This window comes from Panthera onca, chromosome C1 (genome assembly GCF_046562875.1).
Source record: "Panthera onca isolate mPanOnc1 chromosome C1, mPanOnc1 haplotype 2, whole genome shotgun sequence".
NCBI classification, from domain to species: domain Eukaryota; kingdom Metazoa; phylum Chordata; class Mammalia; order Carnivora; family Felidae; genus Panthera; species Panthera onca.
Genome location: NC_138346.1, coordinates 195,826,278 through 195,838,831, shown reverse-complemented (window position 1 = coordinate 195,838,831; position 12,554 = coordinate 195,826,278). Strand labels below are relative to the sequence as shown.

The following is a 12,554-nucleotide window of genomic DNA, read 5'->3' as shown; positions in this document are numbered from 1 at the left end:
AGTCTTTTGAGTGGCCTTCACAGACCAATCTGCCCTCCCAGCACCTCTCTGACCTTATCTTCAACCTCAATCACTCTTCTCCAGCCACACAGGCCTCCCTGGTGTTCCAAAAATATGTCAGGCATGTTCCTGCTTCAGCCTGCTAGTTCCCTAAAATGCTCTTCTCTGAGGGTATCTTCACGACTCTCTTCCTCTTTTTCCTGGAAGTCTTTGTGCAAACACCAGTTCCTCAGAGACCTTCTCTGACCACTGTTCACAATTACATCGCACCCCAGCTCCCCTGCACCATTCACTACTTTATCTCCCTAACTTTCTAACACACTGGCTCGTTTACTTCATGATTTTTTGTCACCCCGCATTGCTGCGTAAGTTCCATGAAGGCAAGGATTTTTGTCTTTTGTTCACTGGTGTATCCTCAATGCCTGGAATAGAGCCTGGTACATGGTGGGCCCTCGATAATCATTTTGTGTGCTCCTTATATGTTCGACAGCCTTGACCTGTGGTTACTATGCCTACTTGATGGATAATAAAATTGTGACTCAGGGTGGCTCAAGTGATTTGCTATAGGTCACACAGCCAGGAGGCAGCTGTGTTCTTGGCTGAACCTTAGCATCTTCTCTCGTGACCTGGCCCCAGAGCAATCCCCTAAGGGGTCCCGTTAGCCTCCAGAATCTCTCCCCTGCTCCAGCTCAGGCCCAGAAAACTCAGGTACTCACTCTGCATACAAGGTAACATGCCAGTCCTGAAACTAAAGCCCACAATGATCAGACATGCAGGAGCCCATCTCTCCGTCCCCGACAGCCCCCAGCTCTGCCTGCATCACGAAGTTCCCCAAGGGTTTGTCCCCTGGCAAGTTGCTAAGCTGAACGCCTGATCAAATTCAGTTACTACCACAGAGTCACTGCTTCCCAACGTGCATTCAAACCCTTTTTATAAATGTGCATTACTCTCCATGTGTATCCAGCAGGAAAATTTCCAATGAACACTAACGTGGACCCATTATCAAACAGAGGGTATTAGTAGGGAAACATGCATTATTCAAGCCTATCTAATACAGTGCAGCAGGGGGGAAATTCCTCTGATTCAGTCATCCCTAAGAGAACAGGACTGGTCCCAGTACTGTAGGGATAGTTCAAGCTCTTCTCCAGGATGTCCCAGCACTGGGGCTGGGGTGGGGAGTGGGGCCTCCATGACTCAGTGCTTCCTACTCAAGGTGAGGTCTGTGCAGATGGCTCTAGGCACCTGGCCAACAAGGAGGTGAGAGTCTTTCCAATAGCCTCGTTTCACGTCCTAGTGTTCTCTGGAGGAAGGGAGCTGAGGAGGGACCAGTGCACCAGGAATGCCATTCCCAGCACCAAATGCTACTTGAGTTTTCCTTGCAGCTGCTGAAGGGGGAGCATGAGGTGTATGTGGACATGAAGGGGTGGCTAAGAGGGAGCCCTTCTTCCTCTCTTCTCATGGGTGCACTCAGGAAGAGGCTCCAGAAGGAATCCTTCCAATTTCTGTGCCCACCCTTTCTACTTAGTCCTCTCCAAGACGGGCTGGGTAACCAGACTGGTCAGTGCTTTATATGCCTGGAGCAACAGTTAGCAGTGGATAACGTCACCATCCTCCCAAGCAGGAAGGAGCTCCTGCCCTCCCTTGTTTCCTTCCTTCTACCTACCACAGGATGGAACTTATTACAGTGGCAAGAAAAAGTGAACAAAAAGGAAACTGGAAAGCTTCAGGGAGCTTCTTAATTTACACATAAACTTTGTGAGCACTTACTCCTCTGAGCTGGTCTCAAAGCTGTGTCGCCCATGCTGTCTGTGTGCACCACACACAAGCCTGGGGAAGGCAGGGGCCGTTCTCTCTGGACAGGATTCCTCACACCAACAGTGGAGTCTCTAGAAAATGTATGTCCAGGTCCAGCTGGCCCAGGCCCAGGTTCTGGGGAGGGGAGCCCATACAGTGGGCCCACACCATCCTAGGAGCTGACAAATGGGTCAGGAAAGTGTCCTTGGTTGGGGCTCAGCCCTGGGCAAGATCCACATCACTGGAGATGTTAGCATCAAGAAATCACCTCCGTATGTTGGGGTCTCAGTTTTTGAGCAAACCCAAGGAAGTGGCCACACCCTGAATGATACATAGCTAATTTGTCTTTTAAACAGTTTGACCAAGTAGATGGTGAGTGATCAGGGAAAAAGGAACACCATGGGAAGCCGGCCACAAAATGGCTCAACAAAGAACTAGCTGGGTAGACCAGGTACGAAGCATTAGAGAACAAGGGCAGTTCTCCTTCTAGATCTCCACAGTACACTACTGACAGACGTAATAAATGAAGGATAAAGTAGCAAGGACCTACAGAATTTCTGGCATGTATTCATTCACATTGTTCGTTCATTCATTCATTCATTCATTCATGGAGCACCCACTAGTCTAGTGCCAATGATATTACACTGGAGCTCCAGTCTCTAAAATGGATTCTGTAACCATTCTGCATCTGTTGACGCACTGCAGATAAAATGGAACGCCGGGGCTGGCTACACTTGAACGCATACCCCCGATGAACACATGCTTGCACATATATCCGTGCACACGTACACATTCGCGTCTACAAGGGCATGCCCTCAACGACACATTTGTGTACTCATGTACACATGGCTACAAACACATACAAAATAGAATTCACACTTGTACATGCTTTTTCACTGTATGTGAACAAAGTCAGGGCTCCCAAGGAAGAGTGCTGGCTTTAACTGGTTGATGGAAATCTTACTAGGTACATTCATCTCTTCCGAATGATAATGACTACAGGAGACTGCCAGGCTGCTCCATTCATCCTTTATATTCTGGTTAATTACAAGACATTTCCCCGCTGTTGTAAAGGTTAGCGGGACACATGGTACACATTTAGCTAGAAGAATCTGGCAATACAAATGCCTCTCTAGTCTGCAGCATGAGTTATTGGGCTGAGCTAGCAGGAGACAAGGACCTGTTAGTGGAGGAGGGGAGGTGCTCAGCCTGTCTCCAAGGCTCTGGGAATCACGAAGCAAATGGGACCTGCAGCTTCTTCTCGCCCCTGTGAAGCCAGACTTGCCTTCACAAGGGGGGAGCCCCTGCACTAACCCCGATCACTCCCCTTTGCCCACCACTTGGCTGTCCTGATGGCTGGACATCCTTTCATCTTCCCACACCTGTTCCTTCACCACACCCAGTTCAACCAACCTTAGAAAAAATTTCCAATGCATATCTTTCTTTCAGGATTCTAAACTCACTCTTTTTTGCTTGGATTTTATTCACTCTCTGTAAACCATTCCCCAAAATGTTGTAGGGCATGAGCTCCTCAAAACCGGAATCTGATTTTTCCCTTAGAAAACTTGGTGGGTATGCATCTTGCACTCTGCCCCTCCCTCATCATTGAGGGCCTGCCTCCTGCTTGGCCACCAGCCCTGCACAAATGCTTGCATTACTCACAGTTCTCTGCTAGATGAAGTCAGTATCTAGCACACTGGCTCCTCATCTCACTCAGATCTATGCCAAAGATGTAAGATTTGCTGCAGATGCCCAAGATCTAATGCTTCAAGGTACAGACTATGGAAAACAACAGTGGGAAGAGCAGTGATATGGAACAGAGCTGGGGAAGCCTCGATGTCACAAAAGTTGAGGTGTCTGTTGCCAGGTCAGTTGACCTGAAGGATAAATATAAAACCACTGCACCAGCTTTGACCAGGATGTTGCCAACACACAAAGAGTGAGGCTTGGGAGCACCATTGCTGCTACTGTACTGGCACGTTCCATGGTCATGGAAGGCTTCAAGAAGATTAGCAAAGCTGTTAATCCGGTGGAAATCAGAAAAGGTGTGATGTCGCATGTTGATGCTATTGCGGCTGAACTTAGGGAGAGGCGAAAGCTGTGATAATTTCTGAAGATACTGCTCAGTTTGCTACAGTTTCTGCAGATGGAGGCAGACAAATTGGCAGCATCATTTCTAATGTGATCACGAAAGTTCAAAGAGCATTCCCACAATATAGGGCAGGAAAACCCTGAATGATTAATCAGGAATCGGAGGCACAGAATTCTACTAAGATTCCATAATCTCCTTACTTGAATAATACATCCAAAGTTCAGAAGTGGAAATTCCAGGATGCTTAGGATTTCCACCTTCTGGCCCATGGTACCCACTCTTGATACTTCCACTGCCCAGTGGAAGTCTTTGGTTATGACTGCTGACAATGCTCTCAGTACACTCTTTTAGAACAGGATAAAGCTGACTTTCAGGTTAAAGGAGCCCAAGCTCCAAGTTCTAGCGTCACAGAAGGAACCCACAAAGCTGCTGCTATTGATGGTGTGGTGTTTGGAAAAGAGAGCCGGACTCTGAATTTTTAAGCTATTTTGCTTCAATGACTTACGAAAGGTTGGAGAGGTTATTGTAACTGAAGATGATGCCACATTCTTACGAGGGAAAGGTGACAAGATTCAAAATGAGAAATGTTCAAGGAATCACTACTGGTGACCATGGAAAAGAAAAGTTCAAGGGACACCTGGCTTTTGCTTCAGATGGCATAGCTGTGCTGAAGGCTGCTGGGAAAAGGGACGTGGAAGGGAAGGAAGAGAAACAGTCACAGGTGCACTGGATGATACAAGACCTGCTGCTGAAAAAGGCACCGCCTGGGTGCTTTGCTTTGGTGCCTTCTAGGCTTGAATTCACTGCTCCCGCTAATGAAGAGCAAAAAATTGCTACAGGAACAATGAAAGAACACTCAAAATTCCAGCAGTGACCACTGCCAAGAATGCAGGTGTTGAAAGATTATGGATAGTTACGAGAATTATGCACAGTTCCTCAGAAGCTGGTTATGCACTATGCTGGGTGATGTTTTCATCAGTGCAGCCACGGGTTGTAAGATGTACAAAGCAACTAAAGGTTCTAAGAAGTACTTTGTTGGCTGCTGCTGGTGTGGCCTCTTGGTTAATCACAGCAAAACTCATGGCCACTAGATTTCCTGAAGAAGAAAAGGACCCCAGCATGGTAGGTGGCAGGCAGGGGCATGTTCTAATTTCTAGAATAGTGCTTTGCCATTGTTAATGGGCTGCAGGGTGGTCTTCACAAGCAACTTCTGAGAAGCCAGCTGGAGAAAACGACCAGAAGAAAGATGTTTAAAGGAATCCCTATGGCCATCGGTTGTTGGTTTCAGTGGCCTTGGCAATGCCGTTTTCTCTACCTGGCACATCTTTTCCCCTCTTCTCTGTGTGGCTACCTCTCATTGGTAAAGGCCTGAGTCAACAGCCATCTCCTCTCTGTGGTTGTGTCTACACCTTGAGGAGAAGTCACTGCCCTCACAAGACTTGGTTCAGACGTGTGTTGAAACCCGTATCACACTGCAACATCATGTCCTGTTCTCCCAGCTATTTGTCCCCCGAACTCCTATGTCTACGTTCTGTGACTGACAGAGGCCAGCACACAGACAGTTCCCTTGAAGAGTCTGATGACTGAGTGGATGAATGACCAACTGTTAGAAGAATATGTGCTTTGGATTCATTTCCTGGCAAAGGAAGTAGTTACACTTGAAAGCAGGTGAGGTGAGGGGTGCCGTATTTTATGTTCAGGATGTTTTCAGTTCAGGCTCATTGTGACTGAATTTAGAAGCTTGGCTTCATAGACCCCAAGCTCTGGGCTCCTGAGCCTGGTAGCAACAACCCTGTGATTTGTTCAGGGGCCCTGGAGGCACAGAACCTAAAAAATGAGGCTAGCAAGGGTTTAGCAGCTTAGTTGGTGGACAGGAATAGGACGGAAGAGTCTCAGCGTGGACCACAGGCTGCCTGAGGCACTTCTGCTCTGGTCTGAGACTACAACTCAGTCACAAGCAAGAAAAAGACAAGTTCATGTGGAAAACAGAAGCTTTGGTTTGTTACTACAAAAAGCATCTCGATAAATGCAAATTGGTTTCCAATGGACAAGTTTATTCTGCAGACAATTAAGATTTGGAGTTGGACTTCTAGAAAGCAGAAGGGCCGATTCTCTTACTGTGGAATATCTCCCAACTGCTGGTTACCAGAGTTAACTTGACAAGATAGGCAGTGGGAGGGACAGCAGAGTAGGGCTAGGATTTGGCTGAAGGGGGGGGGGGCAGGCAGTCGACAATGACTGTCACCTCAGAGTGGCAGCAAAGATCCCAAGTCTGAGAAGCCAGAGCCGCCAGCTCAATCTCTCACTGCACAAGGGCTTCCCCATATAACAGGGAGACTGGTGACTGGTGGAGTCTGAGGCTTGAGGGTTCCATTTCCTGTGTACCTGCCATGTGCCGGATATTGCGACAGGGTCTCCTTTTAATCGCCAGTAGGCCCGTGGGGTTAATATTATTCCCTCTCTGCAGACCAGCAGGGCAACAGTGCAGTGTGCTGCCCTCTCTGCCAGGGAAGACCCTCACCAGTTGTGATCATTGACCACTGGGGGCATTTAAGAAAGGCTCTTCTCACTGCCGTTCCTTGTAGGCTTAAAGAGAAAGCAGGAAAGCAATTAACGCTCTGAGAAGGACTGAAAATAGCCCTCGCCCGGAGGCAGAAGGATTGATTACATAACCTCAGTGGTCTCCCAGAACTGGAAGCAACTGTGATTTCTGTGGTTGCCAAACACTTCTGGTGCAGGAGCCTATGATTACGCTCTTAGGTAAATGTTTACTACGCAAAACAAATCAAAGAGCAATGGCTCTGGTTAACATTGGTGGTGTGGGGGGTGAACCCGGGGCCCCACCCACACAGTCCCTATCAAAAGAGCTGCTGGGAGAACCCTTCTGGCCTCCAAGGAACTCACTTTGCAAACCACTCTTTTGGGCTTGCCTCTCTCAAGTTACAATCGTTATGAGGAGGTCTCCTGCCCAGAGAGGGGATCGGTGGCCTCTGACTCCATGCTGCCTTGAGTCTTCACATCTCTCTCTCCAGCACAGACCCTTGTCTGAGCTACAGACTGACAGACCAGCCAGCTTCCTACTAGACAGCCCCCCCACCCTGCCCCTGAAATGCCAACAGTCCCAGAATCAACGTGTCCCAAGCAAATCCACTCTCTTCTGCCTCTGCCCTATACCACCTTGGTTAATAGCCTCATTTTTTTACCCACTCACTCAGGCTAGAAACCAAAGGTTCAGGCCTGAGTCCTCTGCCTCCTTCCTCCACCCCTGTCACTCCTGGATCTAACGAGTCCAGGAAAGTGAGCATGGGAAGGCCTCTTTTGGTCTCCCTCTGCCTCTGCCTCTGCCTAAACCCTGGATCCTTGTAGTCTCCAAATTCTCAAAGGCTCTTAATTGTCCTCTCATTTTCATCTGAGAGCAATGAAAGATCTTCCTAAAATAAAATGTGATTACATCTCCCTCTTGCTCAAGACTTCTGATCCCCTGTCTTCAGGGCAGCTTTTCACAGTGTGACCCCTGCCTCCCTCTCTGACCCCAGAACCCCCTGCCCTCACTGCTGACCTGTGTCCTGGACAGCAGGCTTCGTGCTCAGTCGGCACATGTTTTCATTGAAAGGCCTGGGAGCAGGTGTATTAGGCTGTGGGCCATCTGTCTCAGCTGCAGACTGCCCAACTCTGGCCTGCCAGCACTACTGTGTCTACAGACAATTCGTACGTGAATGAGGCTGTGTTCCATAAACCTTTATTTACCGACGCTGAAATGTGCATTTCATACAGTTGTCATGTGTCATGAAATATTCTTCTTCTGATTTTCTGCTTCAATCTTTAAAAACAGATGGCTGCATCTGGCCTGCAGGCTGTACTTGACCAACTCCGCTCTAGACGCACACAGGTGTCTGGGGTTCCTGAGACTCAGCGCTTTCATATTCTCTTGCCTCCGTTCTACCTGGACTGCTCCTCATGGTCTGCGTGGCATCTCTCCAAGGCCCATACTGATGTCACCGCTACATTTTTTTTTTGACTTCTTTAAGTGCTTCCAGCAAAACTAATTGCTCCTTTATGTCTTATCCTAGAACCCTTCACTGGGCCTCAATTATAGCTCTTATCTTGCTGCCCACAACTTCTAGATTTATGCCTGTTCCTCTCTTTAACTTGTCCTGCTTTGTCCTCCTTGAGAGCAGAGCGTGGCCTGGCCATGTCCACCTTTCTCTTCTTCCACATGGTACTGGTGTCACACAAGAGTGCTTGTTAAATTCAACACGCTCACCTGCTTTCTGACAGCCGGCTTGAGGCACAGTCACACTAGAGCCCTGATGCCCTGGTTCCCTGTAGTCGTAGTTAAGATCGTGTGTGTCCAGGAATAGCCCTAAATTCTGACCGGACCGAGACAGGAATGGAATGCACCGTGCTTCAGGTTATTTGTTTATTCGTTCAACTTATGATTTGTTTTCTGAGAAAAGAACTGTCCACCGATACAGTTCGGGGGTTGTAATTATTAGCTCTGAAGTGCCATAAATCACTTGAGACTCTAATGCCATAAAGCTGAGCGCCGTTAAGACTGACCCTCTGCTGCTGTTTCCCCAGGTCCAGTCCTCACACCTCTCTGGCCTGCTCTGTGCCAGAAGCCTGACCTCTGTGGACTGCTATGGCAAGGGGTCCCGCTGGGAAGGCTCATAGTCTCCCAGGGCACACAGCAGGCCCACACAGCAAGGACTCTGCTCCTTATTCCTGGCTCCTTTTGGGTTGGCAGATGGGAGGCACAGCAGACTTGAGGGAGAGGGAGAAGAGAGAGATCAGGTTACTGATTCTGGCCTCCTCTTCCTGCTCTGGTTACTGATTCCAGGTCCTTGCTGCAGTGCTTGTTACTGATTCCCAGGCCTCTCCTCCTGCACTAGTTACTGACTCCTGGCCCCCTCCTCCTGCTCTAGTTACTGATTCTGGCCCCTCTTCCTGCTCTGGTTACTGATTCTGGCTTCCTCATCCTGCACTGGTTACTGACTCCTGGCCCCCTCTTCTTGCTCTGGTTACTGATTCTGGCTTCCTCATTCTGCTCTGGTTACTGATTCTGGCCCTCTCTCCCTGCTCTGGTTACTGACTCCTGCCTCCCTCCTCCAGCTCTGGTTACTGATTCTAGCCCCTCTTCCTGCTCTGGTTACTGACTCCTGGCCCCCTCTTCCTGCAGTGGGTTGGCAGTGGTCAGGCTCCTCCGTTCTGCCAGGTAGTGCCTTTTCTACTTCCTCTGGCCCTTTCCCAGTTGTGGCAAAGCCCTCCCTGCTGCGTGGTGCCCGAGGGCCTCATCATCCCTGCGTGTTCCTTAATTCCATCCTATCCTTTGTAAAGGGTCCCATCACTAAACCCTCTTCGGTGAAAGCCAGGCAGTATGCCTTCTATCTCCTGCTAGTCCCCTGACTAAAAGCTATCTCTGCCATGCTTTTGTGCTATATTTACAAGCTGAAAAACTTTGATTATTGTACTCATTCCAAAGTTTCCTTTCCTTCAGGGCAGTGGTTCTCAATGGGGGTGGTTTTGTATGCAGGGATCATTTGGCAACATGGGGAAACTTTCTGGTTATCATGACTACGTGTGTTGTGGGGAAATGCTATTGGCATCTAGCAGCTCGTGGATGGAGGCCAGGGATGCCGCTAAACATCCCCAAATGGTCTGGATGACCCCCCACAACAGAGAACTACCCACACCACTAAGTCAGTAGTGCTGAGGTCAAGGAACCCTGCTTGAGTCCTCAGTTGAGTTACTAAATGATTACTGTATGCGCTTTGCACTATGTGCCCTCAGTATGGTGAAGACTAGAAAAAGAAGTTCCCAGAGTAAAATCACTTATTAACACAATATCTAAGCCCCCGTATATAAGCACGCCAGCTGCAGACGAATACTGCTGGGGTGCAAGTCTGCCTCCCACACTACGTCGATGAGACCTGGAGCCGGTCAGGAGTCCTCTCTGAAACCCTGGTTCCTCATCTGTAAAATGGGGCCAAGGGTAGTTCCTCCTTCACACACTTGCTGTTAGCGCTAAATAAAGTAATAAACGCCAAGTGCTTGAAACCTAGAAAGCCCTCTGTAAACACTGACACATATGAATGTACAACCTCATTTGGGGCTGTATTAAGGGACACAGAGAGAGGACAGGATAGGGCCTCCTCTTGAGAAGTTCGTAAGTAAAGCAGGTTTTCAGGTTGTGGGTTTTTCCCTGCTATAGCCTTGTGAAATTAATTTACAGGTTGCAGTTAACATTAAAAATTGGAAGTTTTCAGGGTGCATCACGCTTAGTAAGGATAAATACCACTTGGTGACATTTTCCTTTTAGTTCTATAGATAGATGTGAGGACTGGGTTGTGATAGAAAATGTACTTCTTTACAGTGGGATGAGATTAACAAAACATAGTTGAAAAGCCACCAGTTGAATAGGAAAGATAAGGCACTCAAAACACCATTAAGAGATGGCCCTCTGGGTTTGCAGAAAACTCACACGAGCCTGTGAATGAATTCAAGCTTCCCCAATTACAGCCTGTGTGATCTGTGTGTGTTGGGCTTATTACACAACCTCTCTGAGCCTCAGCTGCTTCAGCGGAAACGTGGGAATTAAAATGTATTTTTTTTAATGTTTATTTTGAGAGAGAGAGAGAGAGAGAGAGAGAGAGAGCAGGCACACACACATGCATGTGGGCAGAAAGAGAGAGAGAGAGAGAGACTGAGAGAGAATCCCAAGCAGACTCCAAGTACAGAGCCTGACTTGGGGATTGATCTCACGAACCATGATCTCATGACCTGAGCTGAAAATCAAGAGTCAGGCATTTAACCGACTGAGCCACCCAGGTGTCCCAAAACGTGGGAATCAAAAACACATTTGTCACTGTGCTGTGGGGAGGCCCACATGGGGGCAGTGTGGACAGTGCCCAGTACAGGGCCTGGTGCACAGCAAGCATGCTGATCTAGAGTCTGCCGTGTCTGGGTTCTCTTTGCTCACTGCCTGGCCTTACGCTGTGGCCTATGACCATGGCAAACAGGCCCTCAGGAACCTGAAACAGTAGAAACACTGGCACCTACTTAATCAGACGCACTGATGACACTCATCTCTGCTTTTCTATTTTGGAAAATACAATGAAAAGATCCAGGCAGGGGCTTCACTCACAGAAGCCCAACGTCGGCAGTGGAAAAATGCCTCCAGGAAAGCTCTCAGAGTGAGGCTTTGTGAGGCTCGCCAGATCAGGTTGGTTTTTGATTTCGTTTTTTTTTTTTTTTTTTACTTCATTTTTATTTATTTGTTTGTTTAAGAAAGAGAGAGCATGTGCATGGGGCAGAGGAAGAGAGAGAGAGAGAGAGAGAACGAGAGAGAGAGAGAGAGAGAGAGACTTAGAGGAGATTCTGTGAGAAACTGCACAGCATGGAGTCTGACTCAGGGCTCGATCCCACGACCCCGGGATCATGACCTGAGCTGCAACCAAGAGTCGGATGCTCAACCCACTGAGCCACCCAGCCACTCTGTTTTTATGTTTATTTTGTGAATATTTCAAAGGTGGCTGAGGAAAGGAGGCTGTTTATGAAAGGTTCAGATTCTAAAGGTAATGTTTCTAGTTGCAGTGTTGCTCTTATCCTAGTTTCCCGCTGAAAGCCTGGCCTCATGGCAGGGGCTCCACTCTGCCCCTGCCCCACCCAGGTGAGTGATGGGCTGGTGCTGTCCAGAACCACAGCCTGCGAGGTGGGGTTGCAGGGGGCCAGCCACCCCGCTCCACCCTGAGAATCGGTGCTCCTACCCCAGCACACCCTCGTGGGAAGACACTTCTTGCTTTTTATCAGGCCTACTTTGTCCCATTCTGTGCACACTACCAATATGCCTCACTCCTCACTCACTCACTCACTCACTCAGGACACAAACTCACCCCTCCTTTTATTCCCCAGGGCCTTATGCTTAATAGGTGTGCAATACAAGTTTGCTGTTGAATCAGTCAGAACCAACATCAGCCTATAAATGGTAGTAGTTAAGGGCTTAATGAGCAAGTTATAAAGCCCACCCTTGGTGTTTATAAATTTTGTGTACTTCGAGTAAACTCAAGGTTGAGAGGGATGCCCTCATCCGCTCCCATACATCAAGTGGACTCTGGATCTCCTCCAGTGCCCAAGAGCTCCCTGCCTTGGGTTTGCAAATTCTTCAGGATTGGAGCACAAATCTGCTTGCCTGCGATTTCCACCTGCCATTCCTGGTCTGATCCCTTGCTGCCAGGCAGCTCTTCGCAGATTTGAACCCCTAAGCTCCAGCACTCCTGCGGCCCCTCTGCCCGTGGGTGTGCCAATACAGTCGTGTTCTATGTAACACTAACACAAAACAGAGCTGGAGTATGGCTCCTCTCCCACTTTACACCAGCGTAGGCTAAACTCTCCCGGTTAAGAGCTTGGGCTCTGGAGTCGAAAGGCAGGAGTTCAGATGGCCTTGGGAAACTGGCTTATTTTCTCCAAGCCTCTACTTCCCTGCCCATAAAATGGGGACAGTGATGGCATTTACTCTGGAATGATGGGGGATAAATGAGACGACATTTGTCAAGTGCCCAGCACATAGCCTGGCTCTTCAAAGGCACTCGGTAGTAACTACTATGACGAGTCTGGCTCGAAGAGGAGCCTGGGGAGGGGCAGCCCGGGGCAGCATCACTGTCTCGGGCAG

The 12,554-nt window shown here is 48.7% G+C and overlaps 1 protein-coding gene across 5 annotated transcripts in view; it reads right to left on the bottom strand.

The window, feature by feature from the left end:
* CSMD2 (CUB and Sushi multiple domains 2) overlaps positions 1-12,554 on the bottom strand; it is a 599,309-nt gene that overhangs the window by 304,442 nt on the left and 282,313 nt on the right. The gene's annotated exons all lie outside the window — the stretch shown is intronic.